The following is a 20913-nucleotide window of genomic DNA, read 5'->3' as shown; positions in this document are numbered from 1 at the left end:
CACTTCTCTTTAAACATTCTGTCCTCTATCATTTTGTTTTGTTTTGTTTTGTTTTGAAAACTAGGACAACATTTGTGCTTCTCTAAGTCCTGTGAAGCAACTTCAGTCTCCACCAACTTTCAGAATCAATGGCAGTGGCATGACCATCTCATTTGCCCTTCCAAGTCCAGTCATCTACATTTATTAAGTGCCTCCTATGATATATCCACTGTGTTAAGCAGTGGCAAAACAAATAAATGAATTAATGAATAAATAAGTAAATAAATAAATGAGTGAACAAATTAATTAATTGATTGATTGATTAATGGATGGATGGATATAGATGACAAAAATGTGGTCTCTCCTTTTATAAATATCACAGTTTAATGGAAGAGACAACTTGCAAACTATATACAAACAATATTTCTACAGGATAAATTATCTCAGAAGGAAGCTATTAGCATTGAGAGGGAATGGAAAAGGTTTCTTGTAGAAGCTAAGAATTTGACTGAGACTTGAAGGAAGTCAGGGAATTCATGAAGCAAAGAGAATCACAGGTATAGGAGAAAAACAGTGAAAATGAACAGAATCAGGGGATGGAGTGTTGAAGGAAGGAAGGAAGGAAGGGAGGGAGGAAACAAGCATTTATTAAGTGCCTACTATGGCCAGGCCCTTTGCTAAGAACTTCAAAAATATTATCATTACAAAGGTTTTTCTTTTCTTTTTTTTTTCAATGGGGGGAGGGGGAAGGAGAGAAGAGAAATATTTGTTAACTGAAAAAAATATGTTTCAATTGAAAAACTTATTTCATTAGATCCCCAAACAACCCCTGTGTTATTATATCCCCATTTTACAGTTAAGAAAATTGACAAGACAGAAGTTAGTGGCTTGCCTAATGTCACACAACTAATAAGTTTCTGAGGCTGGGTTAGAATTTAGGTCTTCTTGACTCCACATTCAGCATTCTATCCCCTGTGCCACCTAGCTGCCTCTAGAACACCAAGGAGACAAGTGTCATTGGATTTTAAAGTATTTGAGGGTAAATAAGTTGTCTGAAGATTGGAAAAGTAGGAGGGATCAAGATAATGAAGAAATGTGAATGTCAAATGAAGAATTTTACATTTGACCTCAGAGGTGATAAGAAGTTAGTGGAATTTTTTGAATAAAGAGTATGGGACATAGTCAGACCTGTACTTTAAGAAGATAAATTTGACAATGAGTAGAGGATGGACTGGAGAGGAGAGAAAAGCAACTAGAAGGCTATTGCAATAATCTAGGTGTGAGGTAATGAATCCTTGCTTCCAATGTGTTGGTAGTGTCCTAGGGGAGAAGGGGATATACATAAGAGATATTATGAAGATAAAAATGACAGAACTTGGCAATAGATTGGATATGGAGGGGTGAGATAGAATAAGGAGTTGAGGATGACACCTAGATTTCAATTCTAGGTAACTGGGAAGATAGTGGTGTCCTTAATAGTAATAGATAACTTAGGAATAGAGAAGGATTTGGGGGGGAGAAGATAATGAGTTTTGAATATGTCAAATTTTAAGTGGCTATGTGATATCTGGTTCAAGATGTCTAACAGGCAGTTGAAGATGGTAAATTAAAGGTTAGGAAAGAGATTCTAGCTAGATAAATTGAGCTGAGATTTATCTGCATGAATATGATAATTGAATCCATGGAAGTTGATGAGATCACCATTTGAAATAGTATAGATAGAGAAAAGAAGAGAGCTCAGGATAGAACCTGTGGAATACCCATAGGTAATATGGAAGCAGTCTGGATAGAGACCTAGTAAAGAAATCTAAGAAGGGGTAGTCAGACAGGTAGGAGGAGAACCAGGAGAGAGGGGACCACAAAAACTTAGAGAGAAGAAAGGATCCAGGAGAAGAGGGTAATTGACTGTGTCAAAGGCTGCAGAGACCAAGAAGGAGTAAGACTGAAAAAGAAAAGACCATCAGATTTGTTGATTAAGATGTCACTGGTACCTTTGGAAAGGTTTGTTTCAGTTGAATGATGAGGTCAGAATGAAGAAGAGAAAGGAAGCTGAGGCATTGATTATAGATGGCTTTCTCAAGGAGTTTAGTCACAAAAGGGGGGAAAGATTAAGGTCAAGAGCTGGCAGGGATGGATGAGGTATCAAATGAGGTTTCTTTGAGGATGAGGTAGACTTGGATGTTTCTGTAGGCAGAAGAGGAACAGCTAGTAGACAGGGAGAGATTAGTGAGAGACTAGGGACAATCTGTTAGAGAAGATAGGAGGAGATGGGATCACTTGTACAAATAGAGAGGTACAAAAAACAAATACAATGGGATGTCATTATCCAGGCTTTGTGACTTGATTATAGAAGAGATCATCCCAATTGGTCAAAAACTAGCCATGCTACCTTTAAAAATTCAATGTACCTCCCTGGTCTCAGATGTCTTTTCTGCAGTTTAAGGGAAGATGGATAAGGATGAGAATAACACCATGAATTCATTGGTAAAAACTAATTCTCTCATGAGGGAATTTCCTCTACCAATACCACTTGGCACCTTTTTTTAATATTTAGAGAGTCGCTAGAGCACTGATTCATTATGTAGCTTACCTTGGGTCACATATCCCATTTGCAACAGAAACAGAATTTGAACTCATGTTTTCTTGACTCCAAGGCCAGTTTTCTAGCCATTATAACACACTGCCTCTAATAAAAACTCAATAATAGTAATATCTTACAATTTGAGATGCAGCATAATGCAGTGAAATGAGCCCAATATTTAGATCCAAAAAATCTGGCTTCTGATCCTCTATTGGCTCCTACTTACACAATCATGTGACCATGGAGAAATCCCTTAATCTGACCTTTGATTTGGTAATTTCTAAAGTGGGGTTGGGGGAAGAGGACTGGACTAGATGACTAGTGGGGTCCTAACAAGCCTGAAATCTCTCAGTCTAGACATAACAATTGCCTGGTGCCTTACAGCTCATAAGGCATGGGAATAGGTTTTTCAGTTGAAGGGAATCAGTACAAATCCTCTTATTTGAAACACAAAGAAAATGGGGCCAAAGAAATTAAGTGAATGCTCAAAGTCACACAGTTAATAAGGACCAAGGCCAGGACTTAAGGTTAGGAGTCAAACTCCAATATTTCTATTTTTAAGCCAGTTGGTCTTTTCTCTTGGGGCAGCTAGGTGGTACAGTGGATAGAGCGCTAGGCCTGGAGTCAGGAAGACCTGAGTTCAAATCAGGTCTTAGACACTTACTAGCTGGGTGATCCTGGTCAGGTCACTTAGATCCTCTTTGCCTCAGTTTCATCATCTGTAAAATGAGCTGAAGAAGGAAATGGCACATGACTCCAATATCTCGACCAAGAAAACCCCAAATGGAGTCACTAAGAGTTGGTCGCAACTGAAATAATTGAACAACAGAAAAAAAACAACCTAAAATGGGGTCGTGAAGAGTTGGACATGACTGAAATGACTGAACAGTAAATTTTCCCTATACCAAACTGCCCCTTTCCCCTGAGTTTCACAACAATCCTCTAGGTAGGCAGAGAAAGTAGTGGGGTAGGGGGCTGGGATAATTTTTGTCTATTGAATTCTTCCATTACAATGCACCTTGTGTTGCCTCATTTGATCTTTGTAACAACTCTGCAAGGTTGGTACTGAAGGTATTATTATCCCTATCTTATAGATAAGGAAATTGAAGCACAGATCATGTTAGGTGATTTGCTCAGTATGACATAGATAAGACATTTCCGGATCCTCTCCATCTCTACCATTCTTTCATCCTGTGACAACATTTCCACAATTCTGATAATCCTTTAACTTCCTATTGAAATTTAAGAGATATACTCATTTGTTCACTGAAGACATTGACTTCTCTCAGAGAAAGTTTCCTGCTGTATCACAAAAATACACTGTTGTTACTTTCCCAATATCCTTATTTATGCAGTAAAGAAAGTTACTAGCTTTAAAACTGGCTGCCTCATTCCTAGGCTGTCTAACTATTTTTGCTCATCCTTAACATGTTGATTTCTCAAGTAAAGCAGGAAGTGAAAGCCCTTGACCTTCTTTTGCAACGATTGCTACTCTGTTCCCTCTGGCATCACACCAAGAACACAGCAGGTGCTTGAGATCAACTTGTGGATCTGATGAGATATTTTAGACATATTCCCATGATCCTAAAAATTGGGATCTTGTGCTGCTGCCAAACAACACAGTGACTGATAACTGGGGTGGAGGGCATGAGGGAGGGTGAGTCAAGATCATAGGATCAGAGGCTTAGTACCAGAAATGATCTTAGAGGGTATATAGTCCCACGTCTTTATTATACAGGTGAGAAAACTGAGGTCTAGAGTAATAAACTGATTAGACCATGGCCAAGAAGCCAAGAAGTGCCTTAAGTAAAGTCCTCTCCCAGGACTTCCCATCTCTAAATTTAGCACTCTATGCTCGCTACACCATACTTCATCTCATAGTAAATATAGAGTCCCAGACTCACAGGATGAAATTACACACTGGTGTGGGTACAATATATAAGAAGGAGGAAAAAGAATAGAAGGAAGAGGAGAAGAATAAGGAAGTGAAACAGAAGGGGAAGCAGAAGGAACAGGTGATAAAGATGCTGTATGTGTTAAAACCTTCCATTTTAGATGCACTGAATAAATGCTATGTTCCCATTTCCATTTTAAAACCTATCAGCAGTCAATTCAATTTGATCATGCAAGAATCATTAAGTACCTGTCATGTGTAGAGTACCTACTATGTGTTCCTAGAAGAAAGTACAAGGTATAGATAAGACAGGGTCACTTCACTCATGGACCTTAAAATAGAGTAAGAGGATATAACATAAAAACAGCTATCTGTAATACCTCTGACTACCTAAATACATAAAGGAGGTACAAAAGGTTATGTGAAATCCAAGAGGAGGTGGTGATGATTATTGATGGGTAGAACCAGGGAAGGCTTCATGGAAGAAATGGAATTTGAATAGGGCTTTAAAATATAGGAAGAATTCAATAATGAGAGACAGGATGTTTCAAAACTATGGGGCAGCGAGGTGGCACAGTGGACAAAACACCATCCCTGGATTCAAGAGCACCCGAGTTCAAATCCAGTCCCAGACGCTTGACACTTACTAGCTGTGTGACCCTGGGCAAGTCATTTAACCCTCATAGCCCCACAAAAAAATGGGGGAAAAAGCCATAAGGGTGGAAAAATTGGGGTATTAACAAGTAAGTATAGCTGCTCAGACAGTATCTAAATAGAGATAGGTTGATATTAAGCTAGAAAAAGTAGGGCATCAACTGATTTTGGAGGTCATGAAATGCCCTGTTAAGGAGTTTAAACTTTTAGGTAAAAGAGAACTAGTGAAGAGTATAGAAGAGAAGTAATATGACCAGATGAATGCATAGGAAAGCTTGTGGCTATGGCCTGATATATGCTTTGGAGGCAAAAGAGAATAGTCTTGGGACGATTTATTAGGAGGCTATTGTAACAGTCCAGGTAATGACTTTCTATACTAGGGTGGTAGCAATGAGAACAGGGAACAGGTGAAAGATATAAACTGCAAGAGACACAGAATCACAGAATTTGAAAGTCAGAGGTTATCTCAGTCACAACCTAGGGCAGTCTATAACCTTAATCAATTCCCAGTTACAAACAAGAGATTATTTGGTCTCTGCGCAGCCTGTCCCACTTTGAGACAACTCCAATTGTTATAAGTCTTGCCTGACAAGAAGCCTGTGAGATTTAAAATTGGATATTAGATCATAAATCTCCCCTACTTAACTTTTCCCTTAATTTATCTCCCAGACTAGTAAATGGAAGAAGCTTCTGGTTTTCTAGATAGAGCCTTTATTGTATATAAGGTGTTGTTGATTAGAAGGATAGAAAAATAGAAATACAGTACAAATCGTCTTAAATCTAGGCTTAGTCTATATTCCTTATAAAAACTCACCAAACCAAAAAGGCCACCTTTGGAGTGAGGGAGACCGTCTGTGCCGCGCCGCCAGGAGTCCCGCCAAGCAGGCAAAAAGGTCTACTCTCGTTCTCTCCACCCCGGAAGTCAAAAAAAAAACCCGGCAGGCAGTCTGACATGCGCAGCAGGCGGACTGTTCATCTCCTCCCCAAAAGGGTGGTCCTTGAAAAACTGGCGTCTTTCAGTATCCTAACCGACTGTTAAAAACTTTCATATTTTACCACAAGCCTAAATGTGTTTCTTTGCAACTTCCCTTATGTTGCTCCTAATTCTAATTCCTCCTTCACCTGGCCATCCTTCAAATACTTGAAGAGGACTATTGTGTTTTCAATGAGTCTTTCTTCTCCAAGCTAAATCCATGCTGGTTTTTCTTTTCTGGACAGCGTCCAACTTCTCAATGTCCTTCCTAAGTCGTGGCAGCCATAAGGGAACACATTTCTCCAGGTGAGACCTGAAAACAGCAGGGTAGAGAACTACCATTTCCCTTTTCCTGAAAGCTATGATTCTCAACATATCTCACTATGGCATTGGCTTTTTTTTTGGTTGCCACATTATGCTGTTGATTCATGTTGAACTTGCAGTCTGCTAAAACTCCCAGATTTTTTCCGAAAACTTTCATATAATGCATACCTCCCCAATCTTGTACTGGTGAAGTTGATTCTTTGTGCCCAAATAGAAGACATTCCATTTATCCTTACTGAATTTTATCTTATTAGACTGAACTCAATATTCTACCCTGTCAAATTTTTTTCAGATCTTGAAAAAAAAAGCTGTTTCCAGCTTTATATTATCTGCAAATTTAATGAGCATAGCATCTATACCTTCATCCAGCCCATTGTTAAATTTTTTAAACAGGACAAATCCCCAGGGTTCTCTACTGGAGACCTGCTGCTATTTTAACGTTGACTTACTACTCTTTGAGTCTGGTCACCCAATTATGAATTCATGTTATATTATCATATAGCTCAAACCTTCTTAAACTGTGGGTCATGACCCCATATGGGATCCCATAACTGAATGTGGGGGTTGCAAAAAATTTGGCAACAGTAAAAGGTTCTGTATACCTTTTTTTTTTTTTTGGTGAGGCAGTTGGGGTTAAGTGACTTGCCCAGGGTCACACAGCTAGTAAGTGTTAAGTGTCTGAGGCCGGATTTGAACTCAGGTCCTCCTGAATCCAGGGCCGGTGCTCTATCCACTATGCCATCTAGCTGCCCCTGTATACCTTTTTTATATACTTATATACACAGGGTTGCATCAAAATTTCTTGGGCAGGAAGGGGTCATGAAAGGAAAAAGTCTAAGGAGCCATGAGCTAGCTCACATGCACCCATCTCCACAATAATTGTCCTTGGGCCTGAAAAGAACTTTCAGCTCTGATTGCTGAGTCCCTAAAAGTGTGATATTTGAACCATCATAGAAAATTAGAAATTTACTGCAAGACTGGAGAAAGAGATATATTGTCCTGATTTTGGTAAGTAGAGAGCAGAATCTGCAAACTACAGGTCAGTGAGCTTGATTTAAATTCCTGGTGGAATTTGAGATCACTAAAGAGATGGTTGGCAAATATTGATAAATGGAAATGGTAAAGGAAAAGAGTAAACAAGGCTTTATCAAGAAAAGGTTATGCCAGACTAACCTCATTTCCTTTTTGTTCAGTTTACTAAACTAGTAAATACCTTTGATTTCTGTGTAAACAGTTAATCTAGGTTTTGCAAAACTTTTTTAAAGTTTTTTTTTTTTTAAGGAGGAACTGAATGGAGTTATGGGTAGAGCCCTGGGCCTAGAATGAGGAAGACAAATTCAAATCTAGCCTTAGACATTGACTATTTGTGTGGCCCAGGACAAGTCTTTTAATTTCTGTTTGCCTCAGTATCCTTAACTGTAAAATGAGGATAATGATAGCACATGCTTCCCAGGGTTGTTGTGAGAATCAAATGAGATATTATTTATAATGCACTCAGCACAAAATCCACTAGCAAATAGAAGGTGCTTATAAATGCTTATTCCTTCACTCTCCTGCCTCCTTTATAAAGTGTTTTGTACAATTATTGTGGAGATGGGTGCATGTGAGCTAGCTCCCTGAATTCATTCTCTAATGGGCATTTATCTAAGGGTCTTTTCTCAGTCCCCATCCTTCATGAAGTTTTTGCAGCCTTTGAGTCTGTCACTCTTTTCTCCTTGATACTCTCTTTTCTCTAGGTTTTTATATCATTTCTTCTGGTTCTACTCCTACCTATTAAACTGCTTCTTCCCTGTCTCCTTTGCTAGCTCTTCATCTAGGGCATGTCCACTAACCATGTATGCCCCACAAGGCTCTGTTCTGGACTCTTCTTCCTCTATACTATTTCACTTAGTAATCTCATCAACTCCCATAATCCAATTGTGATCTCCATGTTGATGATTCTTGGATCTACCTAACTAGCTCTAACCTTATCTCAGTGCATTTTAGACATCAAGCTGATTTTATTATAGATATCTAAAACGCATCATGTCTAAAACCAAACTCATTATCTTTCTGCCCAAACCCTCCCCCTTTCCAAACTTCCTTACTACAACCAGGTGCACCATCATTCTCCTATTCCAGCTCACAACCTTGGTATCATACTTGATTTTTAATTCTCCTTCAACCACCTGTTGCCAACACCTGTTGCTTTTGTGTAACATCTCTCAGATATGGTCTCTTCTCTCCTCTGACACTGCCCCCATCCTAGTTCAGATCCCTTCCACCCTCTTATTCAATAAACTCTATTGGCTTCCTAGCAATCCTAGGACCAAATATGACACCCTTTGTTTGGTTTTCAAAGCCCCTTATAACCTGCACTTTAATTGCCTCTGATACTTACTAACCATGCAAGTAACTTAATCACTCTGGACTCAGTTTCCTTATCTGTCAAACTGATAATAATACCTTTGGTAACTGCCATTCAGAGTTATTGCTAGGCATAAGTAAATTAATGTCCATAAAGCACTTTGGAAACATTTAAAGCACTACATAAATGTCAGATAGTATTAGTGTCAGTATTCTTAACTTCGCATCTTTGCTAATACCATTCTTTATTCCTAGAATGTCCATCTTCCCCATCTTAATCTGTTGAAGTCTTCCTTGTTATTCAAAGTAAACCTAAAATGCCATCTGCCTTATCCTCTAAGTCAGAAGTGATTTCTCTTTCCTGTTAATGAAGTCAATAAAAACCTTATTTTTCTTCTCTCTGGTATGTTCCATAGGCTATTGTTGTTTTCATTATTTATTTATATCTTATCACCACTAATAGATGGCCATGCTTCCTTTTGAATCTCCCCTAGTTCTCAGCATATGCATAATTATTTATTTATTTATCTTTAAAAAATTTTTAGTAAGGCAATTGGGGTTAAGTGACTTGCCCAGGGTCACACAGCTAGTAAGTATTAAGTGTCTAAGGCCGGATTTGAACTCAGGTACTCCTGACCCCAGGGCTGGTGCTCTATCCACTGTACCACCTAGCTACCCCCACATTATTTCTATAGTAGGAAGCTAATAAATATTTATAGAACAAATGAAGAAATAAATAAATAAATGCAAGAAGCAATCAGTATAACATTTTAGTTGAGTTACATAAAAACTTACCAGGGTGTGTGTGTGGGGGGGTGGGGCAGGGAGTGGATGGAACAGCTAGGTGGTGCAGTGGGTAGAGTGTCCGACCTGAAGTCAGGAAAACTCATCTTCTTGAATTCAAATTTGGCCTTAGATACTAACTAACTGTGTGACCCTGGGCAAGTCACTTCACCCTCTTTGCCTCAGTTTCCTCATCTGTAAAGTGAGCTAGAGAAAGAAATAGCAAACCACTCTAGTATCTTTGCCAAGAAAACCCAAAATGGGTTCTCAAAGAGTTTGACATGACTGAAAAACAACTGAACAACAAAAAACATTTATTAAATGCCTAGTTAATGTGAAGCACTGGGTTAGGCATAGGTCATAAAAAGATGAAAAAGGAAATAGTCCCTACCTTGAGGGAGACTACATCCTCTTATAGCTATGAGATTCTAATATTTACATAGTAATTTCTATATCAACATATGCTCATATAAATTATCCTTTTCTATTCCCACTATAGTCCTGAGAGATGGGTCTTTTCCCAGTACCATTTCCAAATCAACAAACTAAGCTTGCTGAATTCTGGCCATCATAAAATGTCTCTCCACTGGAACCTTGGCCTCTGCCTTTGGAACCCATCTGGACACTTTTAAATGAATTTTTGCTTTATCTTGCCTGGTTCTCAGGCAAGATGTCACTTCCTAGGATAATTTTTAAGCCCTGTCATCACACATAACCTCCCTCCTCCCTTTCCAACTTCCCTTGATGCGTTATCTTCCCTCCTCACAATGGCAGCTCTGGGAAGGCAGGAACCATCTTGCTTTTTTGTATTTATATCTCTGACAATTATCACATTGCCTATCCTTGGCTGTCTTCTTTTATCTCTCTATACTGTTTCACTTGATATTCTCATCAGCTTCCATGGATTCAATATCATCTCTATGCTGACGATTCTCAGATCTACGTATCCAGCTCTAACCTCTCTCCTAACTTCTAAACTTACATGTCCAACTGTCTATTAGATAGCTAGGATTGGAGAGTGTTAGAAATTTTAAGCACAACATATCCAAAACTGATCCCATTTGTTCCTGCCTCGCCCTCCCCCAATCCTCTCTGCCTTCAAAACTTTGCTATTATTGTTCAGAATACCACCATCCTCCCATTCACCTATGCTTAAGCTAGATGTCATCCTTGACCTCTCACTCTCTTTCATGTCCCATAGCCAATCAGTTTCCAAAGTCTGTCCTTTTACCTTTGTAATCTCTCTCATAAAGCCCTTCTCTCCACAGATATTGCAGCCACCTGTAAAAGCTCTTGTCACTCACACCTAGACTATTGCAATAGACTAATGGTTGGTCTGCCTGCCTGAAGTCTCTCTCCACTCTATGCCATTCTCCACACAGTTGCTCTCAAAATGATCTTCCTTAGGCACAATATATTCCAGTCACTCTCTACATTTCAAGGACCAAATATAAAACCCTCTGTTCAGTATTCAAACCTCTTAATAACCTTCCCCTCTACCTTTCCTGTCCTCTTACATGTTATACTTCCCCCAAGTACTCTATGATCCAGGACATTGGCTTCCTTGCTGTTCTTAATACAAGACACTCCACCTCTGGACGCCAGGAATTGCCAATGGCTGTCCCTCACGCCTGGAATTCTCTTCTTTCTCATACCCACTTCTTGGATTCCTTAGATTCCTTCAAGTTTCAGCTAAAAATCTTACCTGTTACAGGAAACCTTTTATGATTCCTCATAATTCTAGTGCCTCCCTTCTTTGATTATTTCCAATTTATCCTTCATATGGCTTGTTTGCTTATAATTTTTCCATGTTGTTGCCCCTAATAAACTGTGAACTCTTTGAAAGAACGGACTATATTTTATCTTTCTTTGCATTCCAAGCACTCAACACAGTGCCTTGAACATAGTAGACTCTTAATAAATGTGTATTGACTGCCTGACCAAGTGCTTTATCATTTACCATCCTACATCATGCCATATCTATCTATCTTCTATTTATCTATCAAAAGATAATTCCTAAGATTATTAGGAGAATAAAATGAGATCATATATGGGAAAATGCTTGGTTCATAAATCATTATATCTAAAACAAAGTGACATTCATTTAGTCGTTATCAATTGTCATCACCTTTTATATAAATGGGAAGTGAGAAATGATTCACTCAAAGTCACAAGCAAAATTAATGGTCGAGCTGAAAAGAAGAAGAAAAGTATAAAGTAGGAACATAGTACATGGAGTTGTGGATCCACCACTTATTAATTTGTACCACTGGGCAATTTGTAATTTCTTTGAACCTTAGTTTCCTCATCTAGAAAATGAGGATGCCAGTATTCACACTCTCAGGGTTGCTGTGAGAAATGTACTTTGTAAACTACATAACACCAAGTAATGTAAGTGCTAGACCCAGTGATCTTTGTAAGAGCTTAATAAATGCTTCTTCATTCCATTCCAATGCTTTCCCCAAAGAACCACTTCCCCTCAAAAACAGTACAAGGAAAGTTGCATGAAACTGGAAACATTTACATAAATGGAAATAATATTGATAGAATCAAGATGTGAAATGCCATGAAATCTAAAATTTGCTCCAGGAATATGAACATCAAAACTTTGAAACATGAGCCATATATTTGAAGGGCATTTTGGTGTTCTTAGACATAGAAGTGACATTTGAAAATACATAGAATTTTGGCCCCAAAATTGTAGTTTTAGAACTCAACCCTGACAGTCTTATGCAAAAAAAAAAAAAAAATTGAGCTCCTGCTGGTCACAAAGAGATACATAGCAGCATTATTTGTAATTTAACAAAATACACTGTAAGTAACCTAAATATGCAATAACAGAATGGTTAAATTGTAGTACACTCATGTATCGAAATATTATAATGCAAATATAACTGACAATTATAAAGATGATAAAGTACTATGGAAAGACCTTTATGAAATGATGAAAGTGAAATAACCAAAGCCAGAAAATACAAATCAACTACAACCATGCAAATGATAAAGTGGAATGGAATAGAAAAAAAAATCCTTATGGAGACTTACTGAGAGGGACTGAAAGTTTGTTGTTTGACTGGAACTGTGATTTCATTAGTGTAGAGATGGACCTATAGACGAAGAATGTTCTGTTCCATTGAAGGGAAGCACCTCCTCAGCAATCTGTAGTCTTAGAGAGGTGCCTATGGTGAGGAGAGCTCAAGTAACTAGTCCAAGCTCACAGAGTCAGTACTTCTTAGAAGTGGGAAAAGTTGTTCTAGTATTTAATGCATTGATATTTATTTTTTAAAATATTCGATAGCTGAAAAGCAAGTTAATGTGCTTCATGGATGTGAAGTTTTAATATGTTTATAAAAAAAGAAATTGTGTATGAAGTTAATTATCAACATAGAGCCATAAGAATAACTATATACATTCATGTTGGGATTAAATGGCCCAAATATCCTACAAGAGAATAAAGCTGACTGCCTGGTCCTTCATTACTGGTGGAATTTGCTCCCCCTAGTCTTATGTTTACAGTGAATTTGTCTGCTTTTCAAGATTCCTCAAAACTCACTTCTTGTTTGGAGAATCTGTGTGACAGACTGGATAAAGCATTAGATGTAGAGTCAGCAAGACCAGTGTTCAAATGATACTTCAGACACTTAGTAACTATGTGACCCTAGGCATGTCACTTAACTTCTTTCAGCCTCTGTTTTTTCATCTGTAAAATGGGGATGATAATAGTGCTTACCTCACAGATTTGCTGCATAGATCAAATGAGATAACATATGCAAGGTGCTTCAAAAGTCCGTATAAATATTATTAAGAAAGAGTATAGACTATTTCCCTAGGAATAAAAACTTAGAGCCTTCTTCTGAAGGAAATTAAAATGGACTGCTAATATGTCGAGAGTAAAACTTGGAGGGGGGGTCAAACGGGGGAACTCTGACCATCTTGTTTAAGCAGAGCTTTACATAAATTCCTATCTGAAGGATATTGTGTTCCATCACTCCTCTCTGAGGACAGCTCATTCAGAGACTCTTTGGACCTAATCAGAAAAGAATCATTTTCCATTGAAGGCATTGTCATATCTTCCATTTGTGTCAGTAGTGAAAGTTCTCCTTGTCAGTCATAGAGTGGCTCCTGATTCTTAATTCACACTCTTTATGATGGGTAAAAGAGCTCATGCTATCAACCTTACAGATAAGCTTCATCTCTCCTTTGGTGGGGGTACCTTCCATCAAAGTGGTCAGAATCCATCCCCTGGCTCACATCCATCTCTCTGCCACTCTTGTCACAGACCAGCCCACTGCTCACCTTTGCAGAATAAATATTCATGGACATAAACTCCCTGCACACCATAGCCATGCTCTAACTTACTAACCAAGCAGAGAGTCATCTGCTTCTATTATGTGCTTTTTCATTTGCTAAAAGGAAACTGTGAGGCAGGAAGGAGGTCCAACACAGGTAAAAGCACAAAGATCTCTTATTTTCAAAAATGCTAAAGCTGAATAACAATAGGTAGGAAGAACTACTTAATGTGAGTGTGCCCAGGAGAAAGAGTGTCGTCACTGGAAAAGCAGTGCCCAGAGCTTTCTATGTAATGAACAGAGAAACTATGCATCAAAATGTCTTCTTTGGATAAAAGGGTTAGATGGGGGCAGCTAGGTGGCGCAGTGGATAAAGCACCTGCCCTGGATTCAGGAGGACCTGAATTTACATCTGGGCTCAGACACTTGATACTTACTAGCTGTGTGACTCTGGGCAAGTCATTTAACCCTCATTGCCCTGCATTAAAAAAAATATTAGACCAATTCTAATTGTCCAATTCTAATGTGTTGATTATTAGGAAGGACTAGGTTGAGTTAAGAATAGTAGTGACTCCTGGCTATAGCATGAGCATTTAGAATAGAATTCACCTTACGCTTCACTGCATGTGGAATTCAGTAGCTTGCTTCAATTTAATGCAATATATGTTTAATTGGCAATAATAACAACATATAACATTTTAAAGTTTGCAATGTATTTTATATATTTTGTATCACTTGATTTTCTGGAAGGAACTGAGAGTTTGTTGTTTGATCAGACCTGTGATTTCATTAGGGTAGGGACCCCCAGAAAAAGAACATTCTCTTTCACTGAAGTGGAGAACACCTCAACAATCTGTAGTCTTAGAGAGGTACCTGTGGTGAGGAGAGCTCAAGTGAATAGCCCAAGCTCACAGAGTCAACACTTCTTAGAAGTGGGAAAAATTATTCTATCATTTAATGCATTGAAATTCATTTTTAAAAAATGTTCAGTATTCAATTCAAGATGTCTATGACACTGTGCTAATCCAGCAAGAGAAATGAAGATTGATAAGTGGTCTGGCCTAGAATCAGGAAGACCTGAGTTCAAGTCCCATATCTGTTCGACCTTGGGCAGGTCACTTAATATAGTACCAAGAACAGCACCTAACAGAAATTATGCACTTAATAAAGGTATGTTGAGTCATTGATAACCTTTCAGTGCCCCACCCCAGACAATTCTCTAATACTATAAGAAGCAATATAGTTGCACATCTGATATTGTTAGAGGAAGTTCTCTCACTAAATATTCTTGACACTGATTAAATCAAAGACCCAAACCAAAAGGGATGGTAAATATATGATCAGGTCCCTGCATTCCTGGAGCTTAATACTAGTATTGTAATAAGATAAATGCACAAACAATTATTATAGAAAATAGATCACAAAAATGAAACAAACTGAGATTACTGGTAGTAAATGTTGTAGAAAATGGCCCAATAACTTATTAAGTATCCCTAAACAATCCCTAAAACAAGGTTGGACAATGAACAATTATGCCTTAAATATATCAGCTATAATTCTTAGGTATTCCAAACTTATTATCATAGGAAAGCTATTTTTTCTGGTACATGTAGTGAAACTGGTTTGCTCATCACTAGAGAGAATGCATTTCATATTGGCCCCCTTGCCACACATAAGTATGAAAGCTGACACTCTCTTTATACAGCACAGGCATGCAGTTTAGTAGGGAATGTGGACTCATCCCTAAATTCACACACACACACACACACACACACACACACACACACACACACACACACACACACACATAAACACGATGTATAAATTATGCGTGAGACAAAGGAAGTGATAACTCTAAAACTTTTTTTTTCATTTTGAAGCCTTGCTGAAGGCTTATACACTGCCTCACGTCCCCATATTATCCTTCCACAGAAAAAAAGAAAAAAATTCCCAATGGAAGGAAATAGCCTAAAAAAATGAGGTGATGGCCTATAGATACAACCTGAAGTTTCCATTGTCTTCTCCCTTCCCTTCCTCAAACTGAACAGCTTTTTAAAGCCATGCAGCTCCAATTTGCAACCCCATTCCTGCCTTGCTTTGTCCATGATCTCAGCTAACATGTTCCAAGGACTGTGCCTTCCCGTACACAGACGAGTAAGGGAAATATGAAATGCAGAGGTGCCAGAAATGTGAAATAAATCTGAGCTGTTAAATCTTTAAATTGGATTGTAATTGAACAGAAAGGTCTTATGGACTTGAGGATGTTTTTTCAGGGTCAATCTAAGGAGATTTATCTATGATTCCTCCTCCTTCTTCCTATCCCACCAAAGTGGTAGAAAAGTGAGGACCAATATAGATCCACAGAAATAAGAGAGTATCAGTCAGTTGCTATTCCCTTCAAGAAAGGAGAAAAACCTGCAAGAGGTGTCATCCTCTTCTACCCATTATGTCTGATTTGACATACCAACCATTCTCTCTATCCTGGAAAAAAAGAATTCATTAACAAGGATTAGTTGCTTATAGACATGTGAGGCATGATCTGATTACTGATGAAATGTTTAGAGGATTTTATGAGGAAATTGCCGATCATCTATTCTTCCTATTCAAGATGGATGAAAAAAATAGACTTGAACTAAGTAAGATTTGATTGGATATAAGCATGATGATCTCAGGGAAAGTGAGACATGGGATTAGCATCATTCTTGAGATGCTGCAATGGGTGTTCAACCCTTCCCTTGCTCTCTGATCCCAGAATTTTTACCTAAGTGAAATCAGGTGGAACTGAACATTGTCAGTTGCTTTCAAGGAGGAAAGCAGATGAAAAATAGGCAGAAAACAATGATTTGGGAAATAGGATTATGAAAAGAGACTTCGTCTCAGTTAAGGTGGAAATCTAACTGCACAGTGAAAAGCCACAAATCCTTATAGATATTGCTACTTAAACCACTCTTTTAACCACACTAAGGCTGCCTCTCTGTTTATTACATGCAGTATAATCCCCACAAAGTGTAAAGCCCAGGATTTCCACCTTGTTTTGACATGTCCTAGGAATGGCTCTGAAGATAAGAGAAAATCTCCTAATTCAAGGTGATAAAGAACTGGTAGAAGTTACTCATGGAAGTCAGGGAATCTTCCCTTTTGACATCTTTTTTTTTGGTGAGGCAATTGGGGTTAAGTGACTTGCCCAGAGTCACACAGCTAGTAAGTGTCAAGGGTCTGAGGCCAGATTTGAACTCAGGTACTCCTGAATCCAGGGCCATTGCTCTATCCACTGCACCACCTAGCTGCCTCTCACTTTTGACATCTTTAAAAAAAGATAGACACTACAAGATAGATTATATATTCACCTTTCTCAAGGGAGGAAGCTAGACTAAATTGTCTTTCTAGCAAATTTCTAGTTCTATCATGACAGAAAATATGAGCATCTATATACATGTATGTGTGTATATAGAGACATATTTGGAGAGAAAAAGCACTTTACAATTTGTATAGTGTTTTCTTCCCAATAACCTTGTGGAGTAGATGAGAAAAGTATTATTATCTTCTTTGACAGGGGAAGGGAGTGTTTATATAGTACCTACTATGGACCAGGCACTCTGTATTATCTCATTTTATATTCACAAAAACCCTGAGAAATGTTGCTTTTTTAGCCTCATTTTACAGTTGAGTATACTAAGGCAAACAGAAATTAAATTACTTGCCCAGGGCCACACAGCTGGTAAATATCTGAAGTCAGATTTGAACTCAGTTCTTCCTGGCTCTAGGCCCAGTGCCCCATCCATTGCTCTATTAGCTTCCTCTAGATAGGTAAGGAAACTGAGGAAGAGAAATAAAGTAACATGACCTCCCAAAGTAACATAAACTCTATCAGACCCAGAATACGAAGCCAGGTTTTCTTATTATTTCTTTACACCATACCTTTTAAAAATTATTTTTAAATGACCAGACTTTGGTGTGTGCTATAAAAAGTTAAGGGGGACCATGGTGGCAATTCACATAATATATTCCTTTCTATTCCTGGAAAATGACATTTTATGTTTACTTTTTAAACTTTATTCAGGTTAAGATAAAATTCCATTGTTGCAGATGTGGGAAATGTATTATTTCCAGGACAATGAATGGAAAAGGTAAAGAGATAAATTCTATAAAAATTAATAAGCTCAGAGCTCTTATTTCTGGCCAAGGGAAAGATTACCTTCTAATATGTGACCCTACAAATGTCACTAAAGCAGCATTATTCTGAAATTTCCTGAATGTCAGGAAATGTTCTTAAATATAGAAAACAAGAGCACTTGGGGGTATTGGTCTCCTGATCTGCGTATCTTCCTGGAAACAGATAGATTGTTCTGTATGAGCAGGTTTAAAATATTGGCAGGGCTGAATCATCCTTTGAAAGCAGATAAATTGAGTTCACTGCATTGTATTGCACAGGGGCTTTAAATATGGAGGCATTATCTGCTGTTCATAGACACTACAAATCCAAGGACACTTTGGGGAAGACCGAAGGATTTCCCTCACATCCTTTTCAGAAAATTTCTTCCACTGCCCCCCAAATAACTAATGTGATGAGCACTCTGCTTTAGTTCTCTTACCTGTTTTCTTCGACCCCAGAAGTGACTGCATTTCAAGGTCCAATGAAATCATTCATGTATGTATATAATTGGTAACATTAGATTTTAAAAGATGACTTTCAATTTTATATTGTTATTTATCTCAAAGTATTGGATATCCTTAAAAGTCCTGTTTATTTGGGGAAAATACATCTTTTTGTTTTCTACACATTTTTAGGATCACATGAATTATAGATAGAAAAGACCTCAGAGATTATTCAATTCAATCACTAATACCAAAGTAATGGTTGCATATTAAACTTGTTTGTGCACAGCCAAACAAATTATGCTAAGGTTTTAACTGACCCATACTGTGCTTTGTTTTAAGATTAAGTAGCAATAGCCAAATGGTACTTGACATTGTTCACTTTTGGAAAAACATCCACAATTCTAATTTTTAAATAAGGTGCAAATTATATAGAAAATAAATCCACTTAATTGGCAAAAGGGGCCTCTGTCTTCACTGAAAAAGAAAAAAAGTGAAAATGTACAAAATGTAGAGTACACTCCCCCAAAGATCTTAAGAGTTGCAATCTCCAATTGCTTTTATTTACTCATATTATTCAGCATGGCAGTCTTATTCAAAGGTTTCTGTATTTCAAAGGAATCAGTAGAATTCTTGAGTTAATGTTGGTTAATGCTTCTAAAAAAGATGACCCGGCTAAAGCAAATGTGCCCTGTGAACTTGTATTTGGACCCTAAACTACAAATCAGTAAGAGACTTTTAAGATGATCAAACTTACTTTTAGGCAAGACAAAAAGAAAAGAAAAGAAAAGAAAAGAAAAGAAAAGAAAAGAAAAGAAAAGAAAAGAAAAGAAAACACAGTCTGACAGGATACAGTTACATAAAATGCCTTTTCCATTTTTGCAGTCTATTATCCTTTACTATTATAGAAAAATGGTGTTATTGGCTGATTCCTGAGAAAGCAGTCTTTTACTCCCAATTCTGAGCCAGGCACTGACTAGTGGGGAACAAAGCCTGGCCATCTGCTCCTGAATATCATTATGACTTGGACTATTTGAGCAAATATTTAAGAATCTCTGATTCAAACAAAGGTTCAAGATTCTAACGTCTGAAAAGAAGCTCAAGTAGCAATAAGGAAACCTTTTAATAGAGGCCACTTCCCAGGAAAAGCAGCCTCCACTTGACTGCCATCATCACCATTATTTTTATTTGGGTTGGAGAGTTAGCATTTAATGTTTCCATCTTTAAAAAAATCAGCAAAACTTAATTCCCGAGTTTCTGCGGTAAGTGTTCAGGAAGGAAAACAGGGGAATGTGGGTGAAAATGACTCATCAGCCACCCCCACCCTCCTCCCTGATGAATCTTCATTGGAAAACCAGAAACAGTAGAGCTTTTGTGTGTGTGTGCTCCAACATACATACATACATACATACATACATACATACATACATACATACATACATACATAATCATAACACCACTATGCTCCAGGCCAGTGTTAATCCCCTGAACTAAACAGTCCGTAATATGCTGAAAGGCAGCTGGCTAACTGCTGGTCTTTGGCAAGTGCCCCATCTGTCTTTGCCTAGCTGGACGTCTTTCTCGCTTGCCTTCACTTTCCCTTTCTCCCAATCAGGCTTCTCTCTTTGTTTTAGGAGGAGTAATTCATCTGAACTTTCCTTCCATCCCTAAAAACTTGTGCTTCTTTTCCTCTGCAAGCTGTGATCCGGGGCTTTGTCTGAATGACATGACATAGTTGTGGTGATTGTTGTTTCGGGGATGATGATGGTGATGGTGATGGTGATGATGATGGTGATGGTGATGATCCGTGGGAGCACAGGCTGAGCAAGTGCCAAAAGAAGATAGATGAACAGCTGAGGCAGAGAGGGGACTGAAAGAATGAAGTGCAGAGGGATTGCAGATGAGAGCTGTCCACGAACAGAAGTGCTGAAACGCCGCAGCCATGGTTTTTGCAATGGGGTGGAGGGAAAGGGACTGGAAGGAGCTGCAAATACAGAAAAGAAAAAGGAAATACCTTCACACGGCTGCACAACCTTGCTTTGGGGTATGTTTATCTGCAGGTGTCCTCGCAGCTGAGCTGGGTGGGTGAGATCCCCTTTTCTGGCAGGTTCAGGCTCGGATCTCTCTAGAAAGCTCTGAATGAAAGCCCCAGCTCCACGGGGCTGAGATTTTGGTAGGAGGCGTGTGCGCCCGAGTCTCTGTCCTTCCACAGGAAAGCTTGCTTTCCCCTGGGTCCTAAAAACCTCCTAATCATTTTTCAGCACGTTCTGTTTGTAGACCATGTCTGTAATGTCCGGGACAGAGAGTACCCGGACTTCTCCTTCACTCTTTCGAACCTTTAAAAAGTACTCCACAATGCTCACCACTGAGGTCATTTAAGGATCTAGGATTCTGCCAGCATATAATCAGAGTAAGCTGTCATTGGGAGTTAGCTTGAATATTGTGGGGCAGACAGAAGGGGAGGCCTGTCATTCCTCAATAACTAGGAAAACAT

At 38.4% G+C, this 20913-nt stretch overlaps 1 protein-coding gene across 1 annotated transcript in view; it reads right to left on the bottom strand.

The window, feature by feature from the left end:
- CLVS1 (clavesin 1) overlaps positions 1-20627 on the bottom strand; it is a 224723-nt gene extending 204096 nt beyond the window's left edge. Inside the window, exon 1 of the mRNA XM_043975118.1 lies at positions 20434-20627. The gene's annotated coding sequence lies outside the window, so the exon portion shown is untranslated. The remainder of the gene's footprint in view (positions 1-20433) is intronic.
- Between the last annotated feature and the right edge of the window lie 286 nt (positions 20628-20913).

This window comes from Dromiciops gliroides, chromosome 1, assembly GCF_019393635.1.
Source record: "Dromiciops gliroides isolate mDroGli1 chromosome 1, mDroGli1.pri, whole genome shotgun sequence".
Classification (NCBI taxonomy): Eukaryota; Metazoa; Chordata; class Mammalia; order Microbiotheria; family Microbiotheriidae; genus Dromiciops; species Dromiciops gliroides.
This window is presented reverse-complemented; position numbering and strand designations above follow the sequence as displayed.